Source organism: Phocoena sinus, chromosome 14 (genome assembly GCF_008692025.1).
Source record: "Phocoena sinus isolate mPhoSin1 chromosome 14, mPhoSin1.pri, whole genome shotgun sequence".
Lineage (NCBI taxonomy): Eukaryota > Metazoa > Chordata > Mammalia > Artiodactyla > Phocoenidae > Phocoena > Phocoena sinus.
Window position 1 is genome coordinate 62,582,846 of NC_045776.1, and position 13,327 is coordinate 62,596,172.

At 49.5% G+C, this 13,327-nt stretch overlaps 1 protein-coding gene across 3 annotated transcripts in view; it reads left to right on the plus strand.

Annotated features, from left to right (window-relative positions):
- Positions 1–13,327, plus strand: part of GNB1L (G protein subunit beta 1 like) — a 44,988-nt gene that overhangs the window by 4,368 nt on the left and 27,293 nt on the right. The window lies entirely within an intron of this gene.

The window sequence follows — 13,327 nt, forward strand, 5'->3', positions numbered from 1 at the left end:
CCAGCGGTGAAGTGAGCAGGCAGCAGGCCAGGGCTGTGAGTCCCCAGGGCCGAGGGTGGAGTGAAGGAGTACCCGCTCTGCACAGGGAGGGTTTTCTAGTAACAGCTGACTGGGAGGCTTCTCCAGCCCAGGTCAGCACAGGACAGGCACAGTGCATCTGCTCTGAGGGACAGATAGGCAAACATTTCAGGCCCCTGGGTCCTATAATTGGGAAAACAAAACACCTTCCTGGAGAATAGGAAAGAAGTGGAAATATAACTGCAATCAGAAAGTCATTTTAGGAAGGAAAGTAATAAGCAAATGGTAAATTTTAAGTAAAATAGACATTGTTGGGATTACTTCATTAGTAATTTGCTTGAAAATGTTCTGGGTTCAGGTGGTTTTATTTCTGAGTTATTTTACGGCACAGACACCTCATAAGTAAAATAGCTGCGAGTCTTAGAAGTAGGTGGGAAGCTGATGTAGCCCCAAAGCGAAACAAGCAAGCTGATAAGAAATCAGTGTGCACCCTTGGTTCTGATCCAGTGGAGGAATTTGGATGTTCCAGCCCAGCCTGGTCACACTGCTGCCCCCATGCTATTGCTCAGGCCCGGGCCCTCCTCCTGCAGGCTGTCCTGGTCAGCTGTGGCCTGGCCCACCTATGGGTCTGGTGTCGTTGGCAACATTGGGGCCCCAGAGCTGCCCTCTGGGGCGGGTGGCCCAGTCAGCAGCCCTCTGCACAGGCTGCCTCTCCCGTCTCCACTTAGTGGACCTGGAGTGAGTTCCCTCAACCCAAGATTTCCATCTTCCCTTTTGACCCCCGGTCTCACTGGGGGCCTTTTCCCCCTCGGGCCCCAGACGGCTCCTGCAGGCTCGGGTTATGGTCCAGCATACCTCTCATGAGGGTCATCTGCAACGGCAGGCCCGGGGGCTTTGGGGAGAGACTGGACAGATGACCTGTGGAAAATGGGTTCTGTTGGTGTGCCCTGGCCATGAAGAAAAGGACGGGAGGGCAGGCCTCAGTTGTGAGGGCAAGGTCACCCATTCCTGGGGTTGGGAGAGGGTGGGAGGGCGCTGGCCTTCCAGACTGGCAGCACCTATGGTTCCGCAAAGTGACTGCCCCATATTTAGCTGGCACTGTGCCCTGCCTTTGGGCAGATGTGATGACCCAGCTGCTCTCCTCTGGGGGGGAGAAGGAACACAGAGGGCCAGGAGAGGGGGCTCTGCTGTGCGTGGCAGGAGAAGGGCCCTTGGGTCATGGCCACTCCTGGCTCTGCACACGTAGGCAGCCCACCCAGCGGAGGGTGCTCTGGGCCTGGCAGGGTTGCTGGATGTGCTCAGGGTGGGCTGTGCTGGGGCGTGCATTCCAGACCATTGTGTCTGTCCCTTGCTTCCCTTGGAAATACCCGGAGGTCTCATTTTCTAAAGCTGGGACACGGTGGGCACTGTGGGAGGGTTTGTAAAGCGCCCGTGTCCAAGAAAACTTCTAACACCGGAAGTGTTGAGGATGAGGTACTGTGAGATACAGAACATTTTTTAAAGCTGCAGGAACGAAAGGACGTGGAAATTGGTATGGAAGGATGAGCAGAGAACTTGTAAATAAAGCCGAATAAATACAGGGGTTTAGTTCACGCTGGCAGGGCTGTTTCCAATTAATGGGGGTAAAGTGGATCATTCAGTGAGAGGACTTGGAGCAGCTGGTCAGTTGTCTGGAAAACAGTGAAACTCACTGTGTGCCAGCCGTGCTTCAGGTGGATTAAAGATTTAACGGTAAAAAGTCACAAAAGCACCATGGGGAGGTACGGGCAGATTTTCTGCTGTGATTCCAGACATTCTAGGTGCCGGGAACTGCAGGAGGCCTCTGGGCGCGCTGAACCCTGGCCCGCGTGCAGGTGGTGGCTGCTCGCTCCATGGTCTCGGCTGAACCATGAGCCATTGGAATCACCGGTCCTCAAGGGGGCGGGGTAGGGCTGAGTGCCCAGTGGGGGTCACCGCCTTGTTAACAGCCTGGAGGTCCGGCAGCGAGGAGTGCGGTCACCAGGCTGCTGGCGCTGTGTTGGTCAGGGCGGGCCGACTGTGCTGCAGGAACAGAACCTCCACATCGTGGCCACCCCATCCATTGTGGTCCCTCGGGTAGTGCCGACAGGGCTCCACTGGCTACATCTCTCCATGACTGCAGAGACTGGGGAAGGACCGCTGTGAACCACTAGTGGTGCGCATCACTCCCCTCTGTTCACCTGGCCTGAGGGAGCTGCTGCGCCCTCCCGCGAAGTGGGTGGGGCCCTCAGCGCCAAGCCACGGGACACAGCCGTGCAGCCGTGTGGGGGGCCACATGGGCCGTGGGGAGAGATGCCCGTGCACACCTGCTCAGGCTGCGTGGCCTAAGCGACAGGAGGTGCTTCCTCCCGGTCCTGGAGCCCGGGCATCCGAGATCCAGGTGTTGGCAGGGTTGGCTGCTCCCGAGACCCCTCACCTCGCTGTGTGTCCCCTGACGGTCTCCCTCAGTGTGTCTGTGTCCTCGCCCCCTTATGAGGACACCGGTCCTATTGGATCAGGGCCTACCATATGACCGCATTGAAGCTTAATCCCCTCTTTGAAGCCTCTGGACACAGCCACGTCTGAGGTGCTGGGAGTGGAGCTTCAACATGGGAACTTGGGGGAGACAGCTGAGCCATCAGAACGCCCGACATGAGTTTGTTTGTTTCCCATCTTTGCAGTCTTGGGCAGTGCTGTCGTGAGCATCCTTCTGACGTCGCCCCTGTGTGCAGAGCTGCTCCAGCCCCGAGCAGGATGTGCCCAGTTCTGTATCTGGGACCCCTACAGAGGGTGCGAAGATGTTACTCTGTATTCCCAAGTTTAAACATTCTTCCTTTTACGTGACTCTGGAATCTCCTGGCCTGCAGGGCGCCCTTGACAGCCCGTTCCTTCTCCCTGGGTGCCCTGTCTCCCTGTTGGCGGGGCCGTAAGAAGGTGAAGAGGGACGTCCCTGGCTGCTTTCCACCTGTGTGTCTGAGCAGTGCCGGCCTGGGCCAGCGGTCGGGAGTGAGCCCGCACCCTTACACCTGCCTGTGCGGGTGGCAGAAGTGCAGCCACGGTGCAGGGACACCTGCTGGCCGCTGGGAGTGCCACATCGGCCCCCGAGAGGCCTCAAGTGATAGCGCCCTTCACCACCACCATGCTTAGGGGCCCCTCTCCAAGTGGGACTGGGTTCACGGGAACTTCCTGAGCACCAGCCTGCGGGCGTCAGCCCCATCCCAGGCCCTGGGGAGGGCCATCTGGGCACTGATGTCAGCCCTGGGGAACTGGCCCCTGTGGACCATCCCTCCTGGCGGTAGTGGGCCCCAGAGGCCGGTGCTGGTGCCTGGGAACGGTCCCACTTCCTGTAAAACATGGAGCTTTTCTGTGCATTCACCGGGAACAACCAGGGCGGCAGCCCATTGCTAGCCGGTCCCACCCTGGCCCCTAAGTGCCAGGCAGGCCGGCTGAGAACACCCAAGTGGCCTTCCTTCCTGCCATCTCCAGCTCCTGGACCAGTGGCTCCCCACCCTGGCATTTCCTCCTGGCCCGGCAATGATGGCCTGTCCCCCATCCCAAGGAGTCCAATTGGTGCCTCCAAGCCCTCAGCTGTAGGAAGCCCTTCATACCTTGTGTTGGTCAGGCCGCAGAGGTGCTTAGGGGAGAACGGGCTGTGCTCACCTCTGCCCAGGCACCCATCATATCACGTGGACCTTGACCCCAGCAGAGGAGCCTGGTCCTCTGTGGCCATCTTCCCCAAACACGGGGCAAGTTGGAAAGGACACTCACAGCCCCCAAGGGACTTCACACGAATTGCTGGCAGCTGCCCAAGGGCCCGGGATGCTGCCCCAGGGATGTGAGGTCAGCGCTGCTGGATCCTGCCAGAGGGAGCAGCGTCCCTTCCAGGCTTTGCAGGAGCAGGTGACTTGCTTCTCTTGGATTGAACAAGAGGCTCAGGCCCAGGACGGGTGGGTGGCTGTCCTCCCTGGGTCTCAGGAGCACAGCACTCAGCTCCACTTCCGAAACTCATGTCCACAGCCATCCCCGAGTTTGCTTGTAGGCCCTCTGGCTCACAGGGAGGTGCCCTGCGCACAGGGGGCGGGGTGGGTAGGCTGTAGTCGGGACTCGGGGGGCTCCTGCCGGCTGGGCTCAGGAGTCTTCCCCGTGCACGTGCAGAACAGCCAGCACGGGCCTGCCAGCCTCAGGCCGTGCACAACCGGGCGCAACTGAGGCCACCACCTGGACTTCTGGGTGACGCTGTGCCAGAGGTGGGCAGGCCCAGGGAAGGGCTATGAGGGTGTTCCTAGTCTCCCCCCACCCCCACACACATGGACACATCAGGCCCCGGGAGGCAGGCATGGCTGGGTTGGGGGAAGGCAGTGTAGGGATGGTGCCCGGTTCCCGCCTCCCCAATGGGCTCTGAGGCCCGCTAAGCACGGGGCTGCTTGTGGCACCGTCCTCCTCCCCACCTCCTCCCCACCCCCTCCCCGGGCCAGGGAGCTGCCTCCCCGGAACCCCTCTCCAGGATCCGCATCTTTGAAGCCATGGATACTGACAGAGGATTCAGTGAATCCAAGGTCGCCAGCCGGGCGTTGACAGATGCCCGGCCACGATACTATTTCTGATTTAATAACCGAATGGGAGGCTGGCCCTTGGTAATAATTAGGGCTAATTACTGAGGAGGTGTTGACAGAAAGGCTGAGAGGAAACAAACTACCTTTATCCCGGGGCTTAGAGTCAGATTACACTGTGCTATCTGCCTCTCAGAAAGGAGACGCTTCAATCACTCACCAGAGGCTTCAAAGGGGAAGGGGCCCTGGCCGTGCACGGGCTCAGGAGGGCTATGAAGCATGCCTTTGACTCCGAATGGCCACGCAGAGCCCACTCCAGAGATGGTTTCTTTGTGAAGTTTGAGTTCCCTGGGCAAACCTGCCGCTGCACCCGGGCCTGGGTGGGGCTCTGCAGGCACGGGCGGGAGGTGGGGGCCAGGGCTGGTGCTGAGGCCAGGTCCTCCCTGGGCTGGGCCCATGCGTGGCAGTCCGCAGGAAGGCAGGGTGCGTTTTCCTTGGCCCAGGGAGCGAGCTGCAGGGAACAGGGTAGGGCTGTCACCCAGCAGACTGTCCCCTGTCTCACCTGGACCCCTGAACCGCAGCTTCTCCACAGCATTGTGGACCAGTCCGGCCTCCTCGGAGGGGGCTGTGTCCTCGGCCTTACTATTGGGGGACCACTCCTGGGGGCCTGGGTGTCACTCACTGGGCTGCCCTCACCCAGTGAGCCAGCACCGTGGACAGGATGCTGACCCACAGGGACCTCGGTGACAAGAGGCTAACTACCTAGAGGGTTGTCCTGTGTCGTGGGCTTGTTGCTGACGCGCTGTGTGCCGACTCCCCTGGACCTCCCTGCGTTTCAGAGATGGGGGAGGGGTGGTGGTCAGACCTCCATGTCCTGTGAAGCAGGAGGCTTCCCAGTGATCTGGCCTGGACCGCTCTGGGGCTGCCACGTCTGTAACGTGACTTCCAGGGGCCAGTTCTGGGATTTGGGCCTTGCTGTGGTCTGAGCTGATCAGGAAGGTGGAGGGCGACGGGGCCTACTCAGGATGGCCTCTCCAGGTGTGGCCTGGGAGGTGCAGAGGGACTGGGTCTCGGTTCCTCCTGGCCTGGAGAACCAGCCAGCTCAGTTTTCCTGCTAGAATGGCTGTGCCGCATGAGAGAGAGGGGACTGCTGGGTCAGCATCTCCCTTCCCTGGTGCTACTCTGCTTTGGGAGTAACAATGAGCATGAAGATGATAAAAGTTACCAGTAAATCGCTTAGCTGAGTACTGACTACCTTGTGTTGGGGGCGCTATTGATGGATTTAAGTCTATTTATATTAGGGCAAAAATAGGATGGGAAATCACTTTAAATAGGAGAAGCACTTAAAAATTGGCATTAAATCTGTTTAAAGTCACCTTAACTGGAATGAGAAATTGGATCTAAAGCCAGAAAAATCTAGGCAGGAAACTGGGTTTTCATAATACCTTAGTGGTAAATCAAATACCATTAACTGTAGGTCAAGAAAAAATAGCCCCCAAATATTGTTCAATATATGTTATTTGAAAAATAGCCTCCTCGAAAATGGCCAGGAGGGCGGCAGCCCAGTGGTTGCCCTGTGCCTGGAAGGTGCTGGTGCCCTCCCCTTGCGACTGTTGTGCGTGGGGACGGCACGGTCGTCCCGTGATGAACAGCCTCAAGCACTGTGATCCACCCAAGTCTGGAGCTTATTCCGATTTCCTTAGTTTTCCTCTTGTGTCCTTTTCCAGGACCTCAGCTAGGACTATGTGACACTTGGTCACATCTCCTTGGGCCCCTCTGGGCTGTGATGCCTGAGACAGTTTCGAGGCGAGTACACTCCGCTATGATTCGCCGTGTGTGTTTCTCGAGATCAGCCTGGGGTCTGGGTTTCTAGGAGCAAGACCTCCAAGATAAAGGGCCATCGCACCGTGTCAGACCCAGGGAACGTGCTGTCAGCATGACCTTGATCGCCTGGACGGTGGCGGTTGTCGGGTCTCCCCTGTGAGGAGGGCTGCCTCCACGCACACCCTCGCAGGCAGGGGTCCAGCTCCACCGCCTTGCAGGTCACTTGGAATTCTGCTCAGATTTGTCTGTTCTCCCTGTTGATCTATTTCTTCAGTCGTTTCCTTCATCACTGGGGACTCACGGTATCGATCAGGACTGATTGTTAAGACACGAACTTACAGGGAGTCCCAACACATGTACAGAAACCTCTCCATGGTCAGAGCCCTCCTCTCGCTGCCCCTTGGTCATGAGCCCACCCGTGACCCCTGACTCTGGCCCCTGGCACCTCCAGTCACGCTGTCTACCTGGCCCTGCCGTTTCCAGAATGCCATGTGAATAGGGCCAAGCAGTATGTAGCCTGTTGCTCGCTCTGATTTTCTGGGGAGACGTCCATGGTGTTGCGTTCATCAATACTTTCTTCCTATTTTATTGCTCAAAGGTGTGTTGTCATTTCGCATTTGGGCGATATTCTGAATAGAACAGACCAGTCAGGTACAGGTGTTTGTGTGCACGTATATTTTCATTTCTCTAGATTAAATATCCAGCGGCGGAGTGCTGGCAACTTGACGATCGGCTGTTTTGTGCTCCAGGGACCTGCTGGGCTGTCATCCAGGGCGTGTGTGCAGTTTGTATCCTCACCTGTGGCTCAGCGGCCATTGGCTTCCTCGGGGGTTTGTCTTCTTCATTTGAACCGTGTTGTTTTCATTTGCATTTCCCTGGAGGCTAAGGATGCTGAGCGTCTTCTTGTGCTTATTTGCCATCTGTACACCTTATAGGTGAAGTGTCGTCTGTTCAGATCTTTTGTTTAGTTGCTGTTGAGTTTTTTAAAATATTACTGATATACTCAAGCGTGCACATATTTAAAGTGGATAATTTGATAAGTTCCAACACCTGTGTAAGCATCACCATACCCAAGACATGAATGTGCCTGCTGTCCTTAGGGAATCCCTAGGGTTTCCTCCCAATCTTCGACCTTTGTAAGGCCTCTCCCCACTCCCTGCAGCGCCCCTCCCCAGGAGCCACTCATCTGTTTCCTGTCGCTACTGGGTAGTTTGCACTTTTTAGAAGTTTATGTAAATAGAATAGAATATTTACTCTTTTTTTCTGGCTGCTTTTAGTCGATATATGATTTTGAGGTTGATTCGTGGGGAGGCGTGATCGGTGCCCCTTTGTTGTTGAGTATGGGTGTACCACCGTTTGTTCAGCCTTGATGGATGTTTGGATTGTTTCCAGTTTGGGACTTTTTTTGGAGAAACAGCCACGCTTTATTCCAAAGCCACTGTACCAGTATGTTCATAGGAGAGTTCTTCTGCTTCACGTGCTTCCCAGCGGCCAGGGGTGTGGTCAGTCTTTAATGTGGGCCGCTCCCATAAGCGTGTAGTACAGGTGACTGTGGCTTTCGTTTGCGTTTCCCTGATGACCAAAGCTGGTGAGTATGTTCTCAGGTCCTAATTTGGCATTTGCATATCTTCTTGGCTATAGTGTTTATTCACATCTTTTGCCCTTTCTTTTTAAATACTTTCTGATTTTATTTACTTTTTCTTTGCTTTCCTGATGAATTTTGAGGATTCTTTATATATTGTGGATGCATGATTTACAAATATTTTCTCCCAGTCTGTAGTTTGTCTTTTCATTTTCTTAACACCATCTTTCAAAGAGAAGTTTCTAATTTTCTTGAAATGAAATTTATCCATTTTTCTATTGTGGATCATGCTTACTGATAGTTTTTAAAAATCATGAATGGATGTTGAACTTTGCTGGATGCCTTTTCTGTATGAGTGTAGCTGATATGGTCTTGTGTTTTTTCTTCTTTAGTGTGTTAATGTGATGGAGTTATCTCTATTGATTTTGGAATATTGAATCTGCTTTGTGTTCCTGAAGTAAACTCTAGTTGGTCATAGTGTATTCTTTTTTTTTTAACTTCTTTATTTTATTTTTATTTTTGGCTGCATTAGGTCTTCTTTGCTGCACGCGGACTTTCTCTAGTTGTGGCAAGTGGGGGCTACTTTTCATTGTGCACTTCTCGTGTTGAGGAGCACAGGCTCTAGGCATACAGGCTTCAGTAGCTGTTGCACATAGGCTCAGTAGTTGTGGCTCGCAGGCTCTAGAGCACAGGCTCAGTAGTTGTGGCACACGGGCTTAGTTGCTCCGCGGCATGTGGGATCTTCCCGGACCAGGGCTCGCCACCATGTCCCCTGCATTGGCAGGCAGATTCTTAACCACTGGGCCACCAGGGAAACCCCCATAGTGTATTCTTTTTATATACTGCTGGATTTGATTTACTTTTGTTTTGAGGATTTTTACATCTGTATTCATGAGGGACATTGGCTTGTGGTTTTCTTTTCTTGTACTGTCTTTATCTGCTTTTGGTATGAGGATCATGCTGGCCTCAAAATGAATTGGGAAATGTTCCCTTTTTTTCTGTTTTCTGGAAGAAATTATATAGAATTGGGGCTATTTTCTCTTTAAATGTTTGGTAGAATATGCCAGTCAAGTCATGTGGGCTGGAGTTTTCTTTTCTTTGCAAAGATTTTAACTAAAAGTGCAATCCCTTTAGTCACTATAGGGCTATTCAGGTCATTTCTTCTAGGTGACCTAGAAACCCCCTAGTCTGTGGTTTTCAATTTCTATTTCATCTAAGTTGTTGGATTTATGTGCACTGAGTTATTTATGGTATTTCCTTATCCTCCTTTTAAGGTTAGTGGTGTCTGTAGTGATAACCCTTCTTCCATTATTATAATATGTTTCTTCTCTTTTTTCAGTTGTCAGGCTAGCTACCGATTTATCTATTTTATTGATCTTTTTAAAGATCCAGTCTGTGGTTTTGCTGATTTTTCTCTGTAGTTTTACAATTCTCTTGTTTTATTTCTTTCTTTTCTGACCTTATTATTTCCTTCCTTTTCCTGGCTTTGGGCTTATTTTTCTCCTTTTTCTGGTTTCTTGAGGTAGAAGCTAGGTCATTGATTTGAGACCTTTCTTCTTTTCTTTCTTTCTTTTTTTTTTTAAAGAAAACCTTTATTTTAATTTTTTTTGCCACACTATGAGGCTTGCGGTACCTTAGTTCCCCAACCAGGGATTGAACCCAGGCCCACTGCAGTGAAGGCACGGAGTCTTAACCAGTGGACCACCAGGGAATTCCCCCTTTCTTCTTTTCTAATTTGGCATTTGATGCTATAAATTTCCTCGAAGTCCTGCTTTAGCTGCATCTGACAAGTTTTGCTATTTTATATTTTCATTTTTATTCAGTTCAAAATATTTTCCAATTTCTGTTGGGACTTCTTCTTTGGCCCATTGATTATTTAAAAGCATGTTGTTTGTTTCCCAAATATTTGGAGATTTTTCCAGTTGTCTTTCTGTTATTGATTCCAGGTTAAATCCATAAGGTCAGAGAACATTGTGTGCTTTTGGTTCTTCTACATTTTTTTGAGATATAATTGACATATAACATTGTATTAGTTTCAGGTATACAACATAATGATTTGATAGTTGTATATATTGCAAGATGATTGCCATGATCAGTCCAGTTAACATCTGTCACCTCGCATAGCAACAAAGGTTACTCTACATTTTTTAAGGTTTTGTTTTATTTTTTTTTGGCTGCATTGGGTCTTCATTGCTGCACACAGGCCTTCTCTAGTTGTGGAGAGTGGGGGCTACTCCCCGTTGCAGTGCGCAGGCTTCCTATTGTGGTGGCCTCTCTTGTTGTGGAGCATGGGCTCTAGGTGCGTGGGCTTCAGTAGTTGTGGCACATGGGCTTCAGTAGTTGTGGCACATGGGCTTCAGTAGTTGTGGCTCACAGGCCCTAGAGTGCAGGCTCAGTAGTTGTGGCGCTCAGGCCTAGTTGCTCTGTGGCATGTGGGATCTTCCCAGACCAGGGCTCGAATCCGTGTCCCCTGCATTGGCAGGCAGATTGCCAACCACTGCACAGCCAGGGAAGCCCTTAAGGTTTGTTTTAAAACACAGGATATGGTCTATCTTGATGAACGTTCCATGTATATTTGAGAAGTACGAGTTGTTCTGTTGGTGGAATGTTCACTTCATGTCAGCTCAGTCCAGTAGATAGATAGTATTAAGTCTCCTGTACTATTTTCTGGCCATTTGTTGAGTTGATTGCTGAGGAGGAGTTTAAGTCTCTAGCTGTGATTATGTATCTGTCTACTTCTGCTTTCATTTCCATCAGTTTTTCCTTCATGTGTTGTGAAGTTCTGCTGTTAGCAGAGTACATGTTTAGGACTTTCATGTCTTCTTGATGAATTGATGCCTTGTGTCATTGTGTGTTTTCTTCTCCCTGTTAATAGTCCTTGTTTTGAGGTCTACTTTCTCTGATAATAATGTATCCATTACACCTTTTTTTTGTTATTTGTATAGTGTATATTTTTACTTTCAATTTATGTATGTTTTTATTTTTTTATTTTATTTACTTATTTATTTTTTGGCCACTCTGTGTGGCATGCGGGATCTTACTTCCCTGACCAGGGATCGAACCCATGCCCCCTGCATTGGGAGCACAGAGTCTTAACCACTGGACCACCAGGGAGGTCCTCTATGTTTTTATATTTAAAGTAGGTTTCTTCTAGATAATTTATAGTCGGGCTTTTTAAAAATTAGCTTATAGTTGTTGGGTCTTATAATAGCATGTTGAGAGCATTTATGTTTATTGTAGTCATTTTTATGGTTCTATTTAGGTCTTCCATTTTGTTTTCTCATTTTCCTGATGCTTTAGCCCTCTATCCCTTCTTTCCATCCTTCTTTTGGATTATTTGGATATTTTCAAATACTCTGTTTAAATTTTCTGTTAGCTTTTTGTCTGTATCTCTTATATATTATGTTTTTAATAGTTAGTAGAAGCCTTACATCCATATGGGTCCCCTTACCCTCCCCCCTTCATGTTATAGCTGTCAGATTGCAAACCCCAACAATATACATGTTCACTTAAGAGGTGGAAATTTGTCTTTTATGTTTACCATTTCTCTTCCTCTATCTTCTTGGAGTTCCACATTTCTTTCTGATCTTTCTTTTGAGCTGTAGAACCTTCTCTAATATTTCTTTTAGGGAATATCTTGCCGCAAGAAATTCTCTTGGTTTTCCTTCACCTGAAAATACCTTTATTTTGCCTTCATTCCCAAAAGATAATTTGCTGGGTATAGAGTTCTTTTGTTTACTCTAAAGATGTTCCACTGTCTTCTGACTTCCATGGTTTCTGACATGAAATTCACGTTCACACAGATGATTATTTTCCTATGTGTAATGTGCCGTTACTGTCAGGATTTTACTGCTGTTATTTTTCAGCAGTTTAATTATGACATGAGTATGGTTTTCTTTGAGTTTATCCTGCTTATGATTCATTGAGTTCTTGAATTTATACATTTTTGTCTTTTCCCAAATTCGTGACATTTTGGGCATTATTTATTCAGGTAATTTTCCTACCCCATCTCCTTCTCTTGTCCTCAGACTCCCATGCATGAATGTTAGCCCTTTTTCTATTATTCTGCAGTCCCTGATGCTCTAATCATTTATTCCAGTCTTTTTTCTTTCTGATCTTATATTGGATAAGTTCTTTTGACCAGTCTTCATGTCACTGACTCTCTCCTTTGTCATCTCTGATTCCATTATTGAATGTCTTTGTTTCAGATATTGTATTATTTAGTTCTGGAACTTCCTTTTTTTAAAAAAATTTTTCTCTCCGCTGGGAACTTTCTTTCATTCATTTCAAGTGTGTTTACCTTTGCCTCATGGAGTATAATCATAAAAGCTGCTTTAAAACCCTTATCTGATATTCCCAACATCTGAACTGTCTTGAGGTTGGCATCTGTAAATTGTCGTTTCCTTTGAGAATTGACCTCATTTCCTGGTTCTGTGTGTTGAATAATTTTGTGTTGTATCCTAGACATACCCTGGACCGGGTATTACATTGGGTCCTCTGGAGAATGTTGAGTTTCGTGTTAACAGGCATTCAACCCAGTTAGATTGTCTCACCCTCTGTGGGCTACAGTTTTACTTTCATTTCCATTTTCAAGGCTCTTGATACGCTGCTTTGGGTCTCTCCCACTCACCAGCCACTCTGGGTTCAGCCTGAGACTTGGGCAGTGGTTTAGGTCCTAGTTCAGGTCTTAAAGCTGGTGCTGCTTTGGGTCTACACCACATGTATGCAGCTCAGAGAAGAGCCTGGGGCTTTTGTGGGTTCATTCACAGAATTAAGGGGTCTTTTTCTTTAGCTCTCTCCTCTCTGCCATTCTCATACCCACATAGGATCTGGCAGGGTTCTTTCTCCATGGTTCCTCTGATCAGAACGACAGGGGTCTCTCAGAGTCACTTCTTCCACATAGCTCCGTGTCCAGGGCCCATCCTCGGGGCAGGGCCAAGAGAGAAGAGAAACACAGGCCATCAGGGAGTCAAACCCTAACTTTTTAGAATCTAGGATTCTATTGGCTTTTTGACTATATTTCTTGTATTATATATTATGTTTTTAACTCAATCTAGGACTTAAACTAATCTCAGTGCAGAGAAAAAGTGTCTCTCCAAGTTTTAGCTACCACTGCCTTGCAGCAGTGCAACTTAGACCCACCCTCAAGGCAGTGCCCCAAGACATAAAAATAAAAGCAGGAAGCTTGTGCCCATTCAGATCAATTCTCCAAGTTTTTGCTTGCCTCCAAAGTCTGTCTGCTATTGTTCACTTTTCAGAGTTTTCAAGTAATTGCTGTTTATATTTTGTCTAGAGTTTTTAGTTGCAATCTGCCAGATAGAGAGGAGAGAGGCTGTAGTGAGCCTGCTTCACCCTG